This window comes from Eurosta solidaginis, chromosome 3 (assembly GCF_040869045.1).
Source record: "Eurosta solidaginis isolate ZX-2024a chromosome 3, ASM4086904v1, whole genome shotgun sequence".
Lineage (NCBI taxonomy): Eukaryota > Metazoa > Arthropoda > Insecta > Diptera > Tephritidae > Eurosta > Eurosta solidaginis.
Genome location: NC_090321.1, coordinates 175,081,982 through 175,097,535, shown reverse-complemented (window position 1 = coordinate 175,097,535; position 15,554 = coordinate 175,081,982). Strand labels below are relative to the sequence as shown.

The following is a 15,554-nucleotide window of genomic DNA, read 5'->3' as shown; positions in this document are numbered from 1 at the left end:
TTGGGTCCATTGTAACGCCTAAATCAATAAAAATTAGTGACTTGCTTGATTACATAGTCGCCAATAACATAATCATGGGATTGGAAGGACTTCCTTGTAAAACACATGAACTTACATTTAGGTAGGTTTAGTGACATGCCGTTTACATTACACCAGTCACCAAGAATATTCAGATCAGCCTGAAGACATGCCCTATTTACGGGTGAGCGGATAGGCATTACAAGTTTGACATCATCAGCGTACATCAACGGCTTGCAGCTCTTCAAAACACTAGGAAGGTCATTAATGAACAACAGGAACAAAACCGGGCCAAGATGGCTGCCTTGAGGGACACCAGAAGTTACGTTTATGAACCGAGACCAACAATTATTAAATATAACTGTTTGTTTTCTTTCCTTCACATAAGAAGAAACCCAAGATAGAAGCAAAGGAGAAAATCCTAACCGATCAAGTTTGAATAAAAGTAAAGAATGAGAAACTTTATCAAATGCCTTACTAAAATCAGTATAAATAACATCAACTTCACAATTAGTCTTAAAACTGTTGGATACAAAGGTTGTAAACTCGAGCAAGTTGGACACCGTTGATTTGCCCTTGCAAAAGCCATGTTGTGAAAAGTCCATTAATGAAGATACTCTAAAAGCAATCTGTTTTGTGATAATCAATTCAAATAGCTTAGGAATAGTGTTGAGTTTGGCTATTCCTCTATAATTTATAACACACGTTCTGCTTCCAGTTTTATGCAGTGGTATAATGAATGATTCTTTCCACTTCTTGGGGAATACCCCTTGCTTCAGGGATGCATTAAACAATTAGGCTAGAGGTCGATACAAGTATCGAGCACAAGATTTCAGCACTACCGACGGAATTTGATCCGGACCACTAGAGTAAGAAATTTTTAGATTTTCCAGATGAGTTAAAACATCATCAGTATATATATATATATGGGTCTACGTGGGAATCCAGAGGAGACAATCTGAAAGGATAATTCGATGGCGGGTAATCATAGGTGTTTGAATAATTAGATTCGAAGAAATCCGCAAACATGTTAGCAATTTCGAAGCTATCGTTGGAAATCTGATCATTTAGCTTCATTGTAGAAGGAAACCCTTTTTTCTTCCTTTTTGAATTAACAAAGCTGTAAAACGACTTAGGATTGACAAAAATTTGGCTTTTAATCCTACTGATATAGTTCCTATAACAAATTCTGTTCAATGTGTTATATTTGTGACGTAAAATTGAGTAGGCGGCATAGTCAGTCATTGATCCAGAAAGTTTGTAACGTTTGAAGAAACGCGTCTTCTGATTTTTCAGGCGTTTCAATTCTTTAGTGCTCCAAGCCGATGATGATATAGCAGTGGTTTCAGACGTAGGTATGCATTTTTTAAATATTCCGTATAAAGGAAAAGGAAAAGGAAGTATGCACAAAATGCTTGGGTGAGCATAAACATACACAATGCATAAAGGATGCAGTAAACAAGTGCATTAACTCCATACGAGCAAACAAGGAGCTGAATCTAGGACTTGACGAAAACCATGATACTCTGGATAGAACTTGTCCCGTATACCAACAAAAGCTAGAAGGAAAAGGAAAGTTGTTTATTAGCAACCAAAGAAAATCCTTACTGCAGCGCAAAAGTCAAAATATTATTTAAATCGAGATAGCAATATATACAACTTGGAATGCATTTATCTTAATATTAGTAGTCTTATTGAAATAAGAAGACCAAGTATTGTGTTATGTACGGAAACGTGTACAACAGAACATCTTGGATTCTGAACTTAGTATTCCGACATACAAATGCATTCGTTGCGACTCTCAAAGTAGGCATACTGGCGGTGTTGTCATGTATGTGAATGAAAATATACAATTTAGCATAGTTTGTAATAAAGCTATCAACATGAATGTGTGGTGCATTATTGTAAAAATAAACAAATGCGCGTTAAAATGGAAAATCGGTGTACTTATATCACTCACCAAGTACCAGTGACTCCACCTTTATTACTTATCTAAATGAAATCATCACTGAGATAGTTGGCAACCCTGGTGTGTGAAAGCTAAAGTAATTTGTGCTCCTCTTTAAATTTGCAAATTCATTGTTTATTGTGAGTCTTAATTCTTACAACCTGTGTCTAAACATTAACAAACGTGACATTTATCTGTGGAAAATAAGATCCTCTGTCCAGGTGATCTCCAATTCAACTTTACTAACTTGGCAGTATATTGCGATTGGTGCCTTTGTTGTTGTCAGTCAACTTGTTTTTTCTTGACACCTTCAACTGTGTATCTTCCCGCCAAAAGTTTTATAGTCACTAAAGTTTGTTTGTGCTTCAAGCTTTATTTTGTGGTTTGCGTCTAAGCTAAACTTGACCTGCGTCATAATAATATAAGCTGCGTTAGAGCTGCCACCCAGTTTCTTCGAGCATTATTTTTGACCCGTTTTTTTTCGAACACCATGGATAAAGTCAATGGTAAGCGTCGTGGTGACGACCTTAATAACGAGGTTGATAGCGCCAAAAATGTGCAGCGGATCAGCGGCTTCTCTCCTAGTTTAATGCAAAGCATGGATCAGCGATTTGCTAAGTTCAACGATCTGATTGCTAAGCAAATTTTGGACTCGGAAAAAAGGCTCATTGAATTCGTATGCAAAAAACTAGAAGACAAATTTGTGGTGCTGAAGAAAGAGGTCAGTGAGCTTAATGCAAGAGTTAGTCAGCTGGAGAGCGTGTTCGAGCGCGTTGGTTATCTCGAAGAGGAAGTAAAAACACTCAAAAACAATGCGTCAAAGCAAGAGAGCCATATTGCCGCAAGTGAAGTCCGTGTACACGGAATTCCCTTTAAGGAAGGAGAAAACTTAACAAGTGTCTTTCATCACCTCTGTTCCACTCTTAGATTGCAACCAATTCCAATAATGAGCATTTTTCGGCTACGGAAACTAGACAACAGCGTGACAGATCCGGCCGTAATAATCAAATTTCTGTCGCCGACAGACAGAAACAAATTGCTAAAAAGTATAGGCACCTTTAGGCGCCAAAACAATCCAAACATCAAGGGTCTGCAATTAGTTCATGTGGGCATAAATTCAAATGCTCCGATTTATGTAAATGCTTCGCTGTCCAGGCAGCGATCCGTCTAAAGAAAAGGAAGGTAGTAGCGGTTTTTTCTAAGGGTCTGGTACATATCAGACGAACAGCCAACGCCAGCCCTGAAGCAATACATAGCTTGGATTTCCTAGAGCGTCTTGAGAATACCGGCGAAGAAAGCGCGAGTTCCTTTCGAGTTGATGATGCGCCAACGAATAATGATCAATAAATTAATATCTATGTATGGTATATTACTTAAGTTCTTGAGTCTCTTCGTTTCCGTCTTTATCTCTCCCTATCATACTTGTAAACAATCATTTATGTTGTCTTTATTGTTACGCATCGCAGAGCATTCTTTATATCCCATAGATAGTGATGGTCCTAGACTATAGGTTGTCTAGTTCCAAAGACTGCTTACATACACTGTTGCGCGTATTCAGCAAACGTACTAAAGGGCTGAAAGTCATCCATCTCAATGCGCAAAGCCTATATAAAAAGCTGGATGAATTGAGATTCATATCTGAGGGTTCAGATATAGATGTTATATGTATTTTCGAAACCTGATTTTCTTCATGTCACAAAAATGATTTGGTGCAACTAAATGGATATCAACTTTTCAGGGCTGATAGACGTGGTCATGGTGGTGGTGTTGCTATATGTGTCAAAAGTAGTTTATCTTGTAAACTTTGCTGCAGTGCTAGTCCAAGTGATTCTGTCGAATATGTGTTCGTAGACGTGTTCTCTGTAAATAATGAAAGGCTTCTTATCGGCTGTGCATACAGACCTAATCGTGGAGTTGACTTCTCTGGATTTATTGAATTTCTCGAGCCTCTACTTATAAGCTATGATAATATAATCATCGCTGGGGATTTCAACTCCAACCTTCTTGTCGACTCAACTCTAAAGCTAAGTATGGAGTCTCTTGGACTTTTTCCCACCAATTTAACTTCACCGACACACTTTACTGACTCAAATTCTTCTTTGCTGGATTTATTTTTTGTGAATGATCCCCTGAAATTGCTCCACTACGATCAATTGTCGGCATCTTGCTTGCTTGCACGATCTGATATTTCTTAGTTACAACTTTCAAACGTCACACATCCAATGTTCCTTTACGTATCGTGATTTTAGAAGCATAGATTACAGTTCCCTTAATGCAGCGGTGGAGTCGGTCGAATGGAGCTTGATTCGTACGCTGACATCGGTCGATGATCAGGCATCATTCCTACAGAACCATATTATTAGGCTTTTCGACAACCATGTGCCAGTGAAACTCAAGGCTGCTACACACAATAATACCCCTTGGTTTAGTGCCAATCTAAAACACTTAATTCACCAGCGTAACCTTGCTTACTCACGATGGAAAAAATACAAAACCCTGGAGGCTCACAACTGCTTCAAAGCAGCTAGGATCGCTGCAAACAAAGTCATTAGGTCAGATAAGCAGAAATTTTATAATAACAAGTTTAGTGCTGCTTTGGTTCGAAGGAAACCTGGAAGTCGATTAAACATATTGGTATCGGAAAATCCAAATGCGATATTTCTGTCCTCCCTGATGTAGACATTAACGAGATAAATATAACTTTTGTAAATCTGCCAATCTCAACTGACAATATATGTGCTGACAATTATTGTATTCGCGCTAATGTTGATTTTGGTCCTCTTGAGTTTGCTAGTGTCGATGATTGTGATGTCGTTCAAGCCATTCTTTCAGTAAAGTCTAATGCTATGGGGTTCGATGGTATATGTCCGAAATTTTTAAAAATAATTCTTCCTAAAATCCTTCCTCACTTAACCTACTTGGTTAACTCTGTGCTGACGTCCTGTGTATTTCCCAAATGTTGGAAGGTTGCTAAGGTAATCCCAATCCCCAAGCAAAACTAAACCTATAGCTATTCTGCCTTTCCTTTCCAAGGTCGTCGAACGAATTTTGCACTGCCAGATAAATACTTATGTGCAGGATAATAACCTTCTCACAGATTCCCAGTCTGGATTCAGGTCAAATCGTAGCTGTAAAACGGCGCTCCTGTCGGTGATAGAGGATATTCGAGAACAAGTTGACAAAAATTTTACTGCTTTCCTGACTCTTCTCGACCATTCAAAAGCGTTTGACTCGGTCGACCACACCGTTCTCTGCAAGAAGCTGGACAACCTATTTAATTTCTCCAACTGTGCTACAGCCCTAATCAGATCGTATTTGGCCGACCGAACTCAGGCAGTAAGTGTTGGTAGCAGAAAGTCTGACTTCGACAGTGTTTTAAGAGGAGTCCCACAAGGCTCCATCCTTGGTCCCCTGTTATTTGTTTTGTATATAAACGATTTGCCTGGTGTTCTCAAGTGTTGTAATATTCACATTTATGCTGACGACGTACAATTGTATATGTGCTGTCCTAGTGATCGTACCAGTTCATGAATTAATAACTTAAATTACGATTTATGTCAAATTGGTACGTGGGCTTCTATGAACGGCTTATGTCTTAACCCTAAGAAGTCGAAATGTATAGTCATTCATAGAAGGTCACTAGATAAAAGTGGAATGGAAAATTTAATTTTAGACAACACTATTATAGAATACGTTGACACGGCAAAAAATCTAGGTGTAGTTTTTAACAAAACCTTGACATGGAAAGATCACATCTTCCGCACAGTGGGAAAAGTGTATGGGATGCTTCGTACACTCTGGCTTACACAATATTTTACTCCGTTACATATTCGTCTACTAATAGCAAAAGCGTACTTAATACCTACGCTGCTTTATGGTTGTGAGGTTTACTCTAATTGTGACTATGTATGTAATAGGAAACTTAATGTTGTTTATAACAACATTGCTAGATACGTCTATGGGTTGAAAAGACTTGACCACGTCTCTCATCATGCTTACAGGTTGCTAAACATTTCTTACGATAACCTTATTAAACTTAAAACGCTCAATACGCTACATAAATTAATATATATGAAGGAACCTGACTATTTGTATCGGAGGCTAAATTTTCTCCAGTTGTCTAGATCTGTTCTCCTTACCCACTTCAGACATCGTATGCTAATATCTGATCGCCAGTTCTTCATTACTTCCATACGTCTTTGGAACTCGCTCCCTTCTAGACTTAGGCTTATAAGCAATGCTCTGCTCTTCAATAAAGATTTAACAAGTTTCTATAATAACCTAGACAATTAAAATACTGATTTCTTCTAAGCAAATGTACTCTATCATTCGTTTATTTTATTTATTTACTATTTATTAAATATAGTATTTATTGTAACCTTTTCTTAGCCATAGTCATTAGCTTTAAGTTTCAAGTTAAATTGTTCCTATTTTATGCCTTTTACCGACTAGCACTATAAAAAATGTTTGCCAAATTGTTGTGCTGGGATGAATTGCCTATTAAAAACAAATACAAATACTGAACATCTCAAGGAGGCGGATAATAATTTAATAATTGGTGATTTTAATATCAATGTAAATGTATCGTCAACATACTCAAACCAGCTAACAAGTTTATTTGCACAAATGGCAATGATACAAAGGATAAACTTCGACACAAGGATAACAGAGTACTCGTCTACAAGAATTGATTTGCTATTCAGTAACAATGATAAAGTTAAAGCAGTGAATATAGGTGAACATCGCATTTCTGACAATGAGACAATCCACTTCGAAGTGCCAACAACAAAGCTTTGTAAAATGAGAAGGTATGCCACTGTTACATGTTGGGAGTACTATAGTGCTTTTAACTTTGCAACGAACATGCGATTTCAGCTTTATGTCAATTTCCGGAGTAGAAACTAAAACTAAAGCCCTGAACGAAGTTTTAACTGAGGCTATGCAAGCACTGACTCATATAAAGAGGACCCAAATACAGATAAGAAATAAGTGGTACGACCGAGAATTAACAAACCTGCATAAAAGAAAAATATAATCTTATAAAACTGCTCGAAATACTGGATTTTGGGACGAATATAACGTCATTAAGAAAATATATAAAAGAACCATAATTTATAAAAAATAAATACATGGAAGATAGAGTAAATCATAACAATGGCGATATGAAACGTAAGTGGAAGTGTCTAAAAGACCTCGTCGAGCTTAATGATGTTAAAAAACATATCACTAAAATTGTAATTAACGGTGAATGCCTGGAAAACGAATATGATATAGCTAATGCCCTAAATAACTTTTTTATATGAAGTATTGTTGAAATTAATGATAGCATCGAAGAAATTGTAAATGGGGATGAAATAAGCGCAAATCATAGTAATCCATTTGAAACATTTAAATTAACTGACATTGTAGTGGACGATATTATTATTATCACAAAATCACTTAAAAACAAATATGGCGGCGACAAGCTTTTATCGGAGGGTGTCGTTAAAGATGCCATGACATATACTGCTAATTCCTACAAAGACATAATTAACGAATCCTTAAACAGCGGTATTGTACCTAGTTACTGAAAAATTTCAACAATAATACCTGTTGAAAAAGTAAAAAATACAATGAAACCTGAGGAACTACGTCCAATTAACACGTTACCTACAGATGAAAAAAATATGGAGACAGTGGTGAAGGATCAACTTGCGGCATACTTAGAGAAGCACAATGTGATTATCCCAGAACAATCGGGATTCAGGAAGAGCCATTCTTGTGAAACAGCGTTGAATATGGTAATTGCAGATTGGAAAGAAGACATGGACAAAAAATTTACGGTGTCTGTCTTCTTGGATTTAAAACGGGCTTTTGAAACTGTCGATAGATCTGAGCTATTGGACGTTATGTTTAAAATTGGTATAAGAGGAAATGCGTTGGAATGGTTCCGGAGTTATTTGGGTGACAGAAAACAGAGAACGATAATTGGAAAGGAGGTTTCATCAGTGGTGGATGTTAACATTGGTTTACCACAAGGCTCGGTCTTGGCGCCAATATTGTTTACATTGTATATCAATGATATCAAAAGATGCTTAAAATATTGTAAAATACGTATATTTGCGGATGATGCATTGCTTATCATAAGTGAAAAATATGCAGAATGTGCCATGCTGAAAGTACAAGATGACCTGGACTCGCTATACAAATGGTTATGCCTTAGAAAACTGAAATTAAATGTCGAAAAAACTAAGTTCATGATATTTTGTAAAAACACTAATATCAACAATAGTTTAAATAATATTACGCTGAAGGTAAAAAACATGGAATTCCAAAGAGTAGACAAAATTAAGTATTTAGGAGTTTTGATTGATGATAATCTAAATTTTGGAGAGCATGTAACTTATCTGGAAATATAATGAGTTACCTTCTGATTTGAAAGACTGTGAAAATATTAGTAAGTTCAAAGAAAAATTGTTTTTATATTGTACGTCACTAAATGTGACATGAGTATTTATGTTTAATCTCTTATTTTAACCTAAACTAGGTCTTAAAGACCGTAATAATAAATAAATAAAAAAAATAATAATAATAAAATAATACATTATTAAAATGGGATATACTCTCATCAATATCCCCATCGTACTCAGGCCAATTTATTCTCGATACTTCGAGTATTACTTTAGACCAATTGGCTTTTCTAAACAGAAACCGGTGAGGGATCTTTCGCACTACGTTGGAGGAACGCTCAGATAAATTATGAGATTCCATAAACATCGCGAGAGCAGGATGATACACATCTTCAGGCAGGGCAAGGGGATCGCATCGATTTACAAAACAATTTGAATCGTCTGAGAAAATTAAATCCAAGCATTTACCGAATTTATTCTGAATGTTGTTAACTTGAAAAAGTCCAACATTAGCAAACTCGTTTAGGAAATCATAGTGGATAGCGCGAGAAGAAGTAGGGACTAGCTTCCCGTCGATAAGACTCCATGACACACATGGCAGATTAAAATCGGCAAGTACAGTGACAGAATCACAGGCCCTGGCAGTGCTGCACACAGATTTCACTATTGAGGAATGATTCAAATATAAGGAAATGTCAGATTGTGGGGGAATGTAGTTGGCTATAAAATATTTTTAGGCTGAGGAAAGTTTTACTCTGACACAAAGAAGCTCAGCATCCTCAAAGTCAGGAAAATGTAGTTCCTCCGCGGAAAACATAGTGTGAACGGCAATTAACACACCGCCACCAGCTCTGGCCAGTCGGTCTTTTCTAAACACTTGAAACGAACTCGATAAAACTTCAGCATTAAAAACTGTTGGTTTTAGCCAAGTCTCAGTAAAAACGAACCCAACAAACATGGACAAAAATTCTCCAGCGAAATATATATCTAGTTCCGGAAGCGATATCCAACATAATTATTTAATTATTCTTAAACCAGATAGTTCTCGAGTTGATATCCAAGTTCGTTCTCCAATCGCTATTCAACCTTTGATACATTTTTAATATTAAAAGTTTTCAAGTTGATCTCCCCCGTTATTAATATTTCCCAAACATTATCCTAATTTCGAGATTTTGAGAAATGTACAGTTCTCAAATGAATATTCAACACATTTTTCCCGTTGATATCCTATATTGCATTTTGAGTTGAGGTGGAGTTGAAAAAAATCTCCAAGGTGGCACACCAAAACCAACAGCTGTTTATTGTGAGAAATAAACACCTGGTTGATTGCACTAATGAAGCGTAGCTAATCTAAAATAAATTATATAGGCGGCCGTCGTGGTGTGATGGTAGCGTGCTCCACCTACCACACCGAAGATCCTGGGTTCAAGCCCCGGGCAAAACAACATCAAATTTCAGAAACAAGGTTTTTCAATTAGAAGAAAATTTTTCTAAGCGGGGTCGCCCCTCGGCAGTGATTGGCAAGCGCTCCGAGTGTATTTCCGTCATGAACAGCTCTCAGTGAAAACTCATCTGCCTTGCAGATGCCATTCGGGGTCGGCATAAAACATGTAGGTCCCGGCCGGCCAATTTGTAGGAAAAATTAAAAAGAGCACAATGCAAATTGGATGAGATTGTCGGCCTAAAATTTCTTCGGAAGTTATCGCGCCTTACATTTTATTTAAAATATGCGGTTGGTAATTAAAATATGCAATACAAATGTATGAACATAACAAAAAGATGTGGGCGACTATAATTAAGTAAGTGGAGACCAGCTAAGAACTTGTCGAGCAACTGCTATGTAAAATGTGAAAATATTATAGTGGAATTTAATTCTGAATTGATGGCGCAATAGTTTTAAAACGTATGCCAACAGTATATAGTATTGTGGCGAATATTAGCAACACTAAGGGGTACTATCATCTCTAAGCCGTTACTGATCAGTGACTTGCATGCACATAAACAGATCAATCATTATGTCTACACATATGTCCATACAAGCAGCGGAGAGAAACGCACAAACGCATGCATATATCTGAGATACTCCCAAAAGTAGGCAATCATCGGTGGAAGTATCACTCACATATACACGCGCATATGGCTATGCGAGAAGCTTTAATCGTGCATCTGTAGTTTATAGCTGGTAAACAAGTAGTAAATTCTAGAAGAAGAAACGCCTAGAAGTATGCGAACAAGACATCAGAGATTATAAAAGGAGCGAAAGCTGAGTAAACAGCAATCAGTTTGATTTAAGCAAGCTATTGGTTGTGAAGTATCAGTGTTATTGTGCAGTACTTTAATAAAGGCCATTTTGCATTATAGAATATTAGAGTTATTTATTCAACAGTTTAGCGATACGAACGTTAGTAGAAGGTTGCAAATAAGCGGAATTGCACTAAATTCGTTACAGTATGAATAAATTTCTCTGGATAGTTTTTTTTTTTTCGATGTTAGAAATCATAACAGCAACACCTAAAAAGCTGATACTGTTTTGTGAACTTTTTTTTGCACAAAAATTAGCAGACAAGGAGCCACGGTCGGACGGTAGTACCAGGCTGAACGGTAGGAAGTTTATTGTGGTTACAGTCCCACATTTTTTTTGTGGCTTCCGAAACTTCCTATAAATAAAAAAGGTGGAAGGTGGAGAGTGGAAATTGGTCCGAATATGCATTTTGAAACAGTTCAGTTTTGCAACATTTTCTTTTACATGGAAACTCTGTGCGATAAGCTTTTGGTGATCCGGTGAGAAAAATTAGGGTATTTTTAGGAAACTAGCTTTGAATTCACTGGGATGAATGTAGTCTCTATAACTGGCTTTCTTATAAGCAATTCCTGATTTTTGCCCTAAGGGACTCACCATGGGACCCCTCAAGGATTCTTCCTCCCTACTCTTGCCGTTTAAAACTTATTTTGCTCCCTACGTTACGGAGTCGATCTGGATACTGTAACAGGTTAAACTCTTACCTATCCAGAATCAACCCTGAAAATGTGCCACGGAATCTTCGAGCGTACCGCAGCCGGTTTTTAGTTGCCTGCATTAGAGAGCCGTAGAAGTTACTAGCTGTCTTATTTTTGCTTGGCATAATTGTTTTAATTTCGAACTTTGATGTGTATAAACAGCTTCGTTTCCTTTTACAGGACTTCAAAAGAAATTGCAAGAATTTAAACACTTGCAATTCAATATTCGGAATTGAAAAATAGCTACTTATAACCTTAGATACCTTGTACAGAGGTTGATTCAATGGGTGCCAACCCACTGTTGTTGTTGTTGTTGTTGTTGTTGTTGTAGCAGTGCCAACCCCCTATAACCCCGTTGACTCTTGTTTCAATTTGTTTAATGATTTAAAAAAATTTATATTTTGTATAAATGTATTCATGTAAGTGCCACCCCACTCAGCATTTAGGTGATTCAATTTTGAATTTCCCTACATATCAATACAATTTGATTACTCTTTCTGACTAAACAATGAGTTATCATACAATTGAACAAAAGAAATAATCAAATATGAATACTTTTGATGATAAAAAACTAAAAAGCATTTTTCGATCACTTTTTGGAATCATTTTTGAAGTCCTTTAATGACTAAATTTTAATATTTCATAAAAACGAACAAAAAGAATAATCAAATATGCTTACCTTTGATGATAAAAACTGAATATAGTTTTTCAATCACATTTTGAAATCATATTGGATCAAATGTGTTTACTTTAGGTGATCAAAAATTTATAATCATTTTTCATTCAGCTTTCTGAATCTTTTATGAATATATTTGTTGACTGAATAATGAATTTTATACTTGTTGAAATTTTACTTTTCATTAAAAATTTTATTTTTTTCACATACACATAATTTTTCAATCATGAAGCTAAGAAAAAATACATATATAAAAATTTTATTATTTATGCAAGACAAAAATAATGTAATGCTGCTAGCGAACGAAGATTTCCCCAACCATTTCTCCCGTTCAGTTTCCCAGAAAATATGATATATAATATATATAATGTAATGATTGGACAATATATAGGTTGTGAGCTATTTGAACCCAGGTAAGTGAAACTATCTTGACATACCTGGATACGGCTTCAACATCCCGTATCGTATCCGTATTTTAAGATGCAGATGATAATGCTGATGTTAGATGTTGTAGTCGCAGGTGTATATCGGTCAAGTTTGTTTGCGAGTTAGCTGTGGTTCGAATACACTTTCGCATGCTTTCTTTATTTAGAATGAGATATGAAGAATAAATGCATCATAATCGCATTCAAAAATGATTCAAAAATCTCAACCAAAAAGACTGAAATAAGTTCACGAATATGATCAGAAAATGACTGTGAAAAGCAGTCAAATATTACTCTAAAACAACTAAAGTTCAATTTTACAACGATATCAAATATGAATAACAAGCGTTTCGAAATAGGAATCATAAATGATTATTCAAGAATAATCACATTTATGGTACATTTTTCTCCCGACGATACGTTAATTTTCGAACAGAAAATGCTTTTAAATTTGAACGTTTTTAATCATCTTGGGGTATGATATTTAAATATTTTTTGATCAATATTTTAAAAAAAGGCTGGCTGGGACAACTATTATAATTAACTCTGTTTTTGTAACAATTTTATAATTTTATTGTATTTTTTGGTATTTTTTTGTTTTTCACGGCGGCCGACGTGGTGGGGTGGTAACGTACTCGGTCTACCACACCGAAGACCCAGGTTTCTTTCTCCGGGCAAAGCAATATCAAAAATGTATAACATATGGTAATTCTATACGACAGCATAAAACTGCTAATACGCTTCCAAAAATATCGTGGTGTCAAACGACGCGTCTTGACATCAGTATTAATAATCCGAAACCGGAAAAGAAATATTTTAAGTCGTGCCGAAACCGGGGGTGGTATCCATAGTATTTTTTCGCAGAACACCTTTCAGCGTTGGCGGCCTTCGGCCGCGCTTATAAAAAATTACCCTGGGTGGGTCCAACACCGGTTTGGAGACCAAAACTATATCCGCGCAAAACACTTATGTTCACAATTTTTTGTGGGTAAAACAACATTACAACAAACACATGAAAATCGCCAACTTCAACTGCAAATATCTCCAGAAAAAGATATAATTTTTATTTTCCGGCTTCAGATTATTGTTGTCGAGATTAATACGCGTCTTTTGACACCTCTTTCGATAACTTTCGACGCTTATTAGCAGTGTCGTGCTGTCGTATAGAATTACCCAAGTTATTTCAACTATAAAAAAGTTTGTTCTGCCTTGGGAGATTCCGTCCGGAGTCGGCGAATCTACAACATGTAGGTCCCGCCCCGCCAATCGCCAATCGCCAAAACGCCTTTTGATACCCCTCCTGATATTTTTGGACGTGTATTAAGAGTGTCATTCTGTCGTAGGCATAGGATTACCCACCTTTTTGCAATAGTATGTGTGTTTATACAACCATCAAACGAAAATTTCAAGAAAGGTGTTGTATGCAAAAAAAAAACTATGGATATTTCGGACCTTGTCGGTGTCCTTTCACGGTTTTTTGGGAATAACTTTGACAGAAAAAAAATTTTTTACTTCCGCTTTCGGATTCTTAAAATGGAGGTCGAGACACGACTTTTGATACCGCCTTTGATAATTTTTTATAAAAATTAGGTGGTGCACCGTCTTGTAAAACGTTACCATGAAAAGGTTTATATATATGTATATTTCTTTGGTGAATTAACTCATTCAATGCTAAAACACAAGATTTATCAACAGCTCGTTAAAAAGGCATTATTGCGAAAATTGCACTTTATTATAAAAATCAATTGGGTAAGGATTATTGTTGTCGAGGTCAATACGTCTTTTGACACCTCCCACGATATTTTTAGACGCATATTAGCAGCCGATCCCTCAACTAGACTTTTATTTTACCCTCAATTGTCTTTTAGTGCATTATAATCCATGCCATCCATGCATCGGCTTATCTGTGGATTTTTTTTCTTTTTGTTATTTTGCAACCGCATTAATCATCGGCCTTTTCTTTTATTTTTCTCTTGTTCTATGTCTTTTTTCACTTGTCATTAATTTTTCTTTTGGAAATTCTTACTTCGAAAAAATACCTCGCATACCTGCGCTCTCGCTTCAACGCCTACACATAGCCGCGCCTTTGATGAACGCTGAATATCATTGCATCGCACTCACGCTCATTATCGAATTGTTCATCCGTTCATCGAACCTATTCGCCGCTTTGTTGGCGAGCAAAATGCTCATTCGTATACACAAACAAACACACTCACCTTTTACCAGCGGAAATTTCGCAGATTTCTCTTATTGCTGGATTGTTTTTTATCTTATTCCAACTGCACAGTCTAAAATTGTTCCTAACTACTTCGGATTTCTCCCCTTTACTTTGTACATACGTTTCTCAAACCCTTTCTTCTAGTTTGGTTCACAGGCTTTCACGATATGTGTACTAATTCGGTGATTGAATTTTTCTTTCTTAATTTTTGATTAAAGAAGCAGCGTGTTTTAATTTTAAATAATTTCGTATTCTACTTTTTCACTTGCCGTTTTTTCTTTTCTGGTAGTAGCTGTGATCCCTGTTGCAGAAAATAGCAAACGCTTTTTGACACCACAAACTCAGCAAAATTTAACAACGCATGTAATCAACACCGAAAATGCAAGCAAACTGCTCCCCAAACTCGTTCGTTGCGCGAATATTTTCGAAATGTCGAATTCCGATGAATTCTTTTGGAGAACCAATTTAACGACTTTGCCATTTTAAAAAAGGATCATCTTGAGCAAAGAGGGTTGCGTGTCGACCAAAAAAGGGATGCCAGATATCAAAACCTTATTTTATTTTGTGATACGTTGCAAACGTGTTTCCATCAGTTGAGCCACAGAGGATAAATATAATATTATATTAATTGGCACGTAATCATAGTCGCTGACTAGAATACTGTTTAGTTAAAATCCTGCCTAAATTAAAAATGGGATTTAAAATTTTGATCTGTCATAGACATATTAAACACAGTTTTCAGCTAAAATAAGAATGGACAGGGTATCCGCATGAAAAAGAGGCATTGATTGGCGCTATGAAGAAATTTTTCAGAAGTTTTAAAAGTTCACCCTGTTCCTTACAACCGTGGTTACTTGACTCCAAATATAACAAAAACCATTGT

General features: G+C 36.3%; 1 protein-coding gene across 10 annotated transcripts in view; it reads right to left on the bottom strand.

The window, feature by feature from the left end:
• Eb1 (microtubule-associated protein RP/EB family member 1) overlaps window positions 1-15,134 on the bottom strand; it is a 132,054-nt gene extending 116,920 nt beyond the window's left edge. For 2 of the 10 annotated variants that reach the window (XM_067773920.1, XM_067773921.1), the window contains exon 1: window positions 14,670-14,934. The gene's annotated coding sequence lies outside the window, so the exon portion shown is untranslated. The other 8 variants (XM_067773917.1, XM_067773919.1, XM_067773927.1 and 5 more) reach the window with 8 other exon arrangements.
• Between the last annotated feature and the right edge of the window lie 420 nt (window positions 15,135-15,554).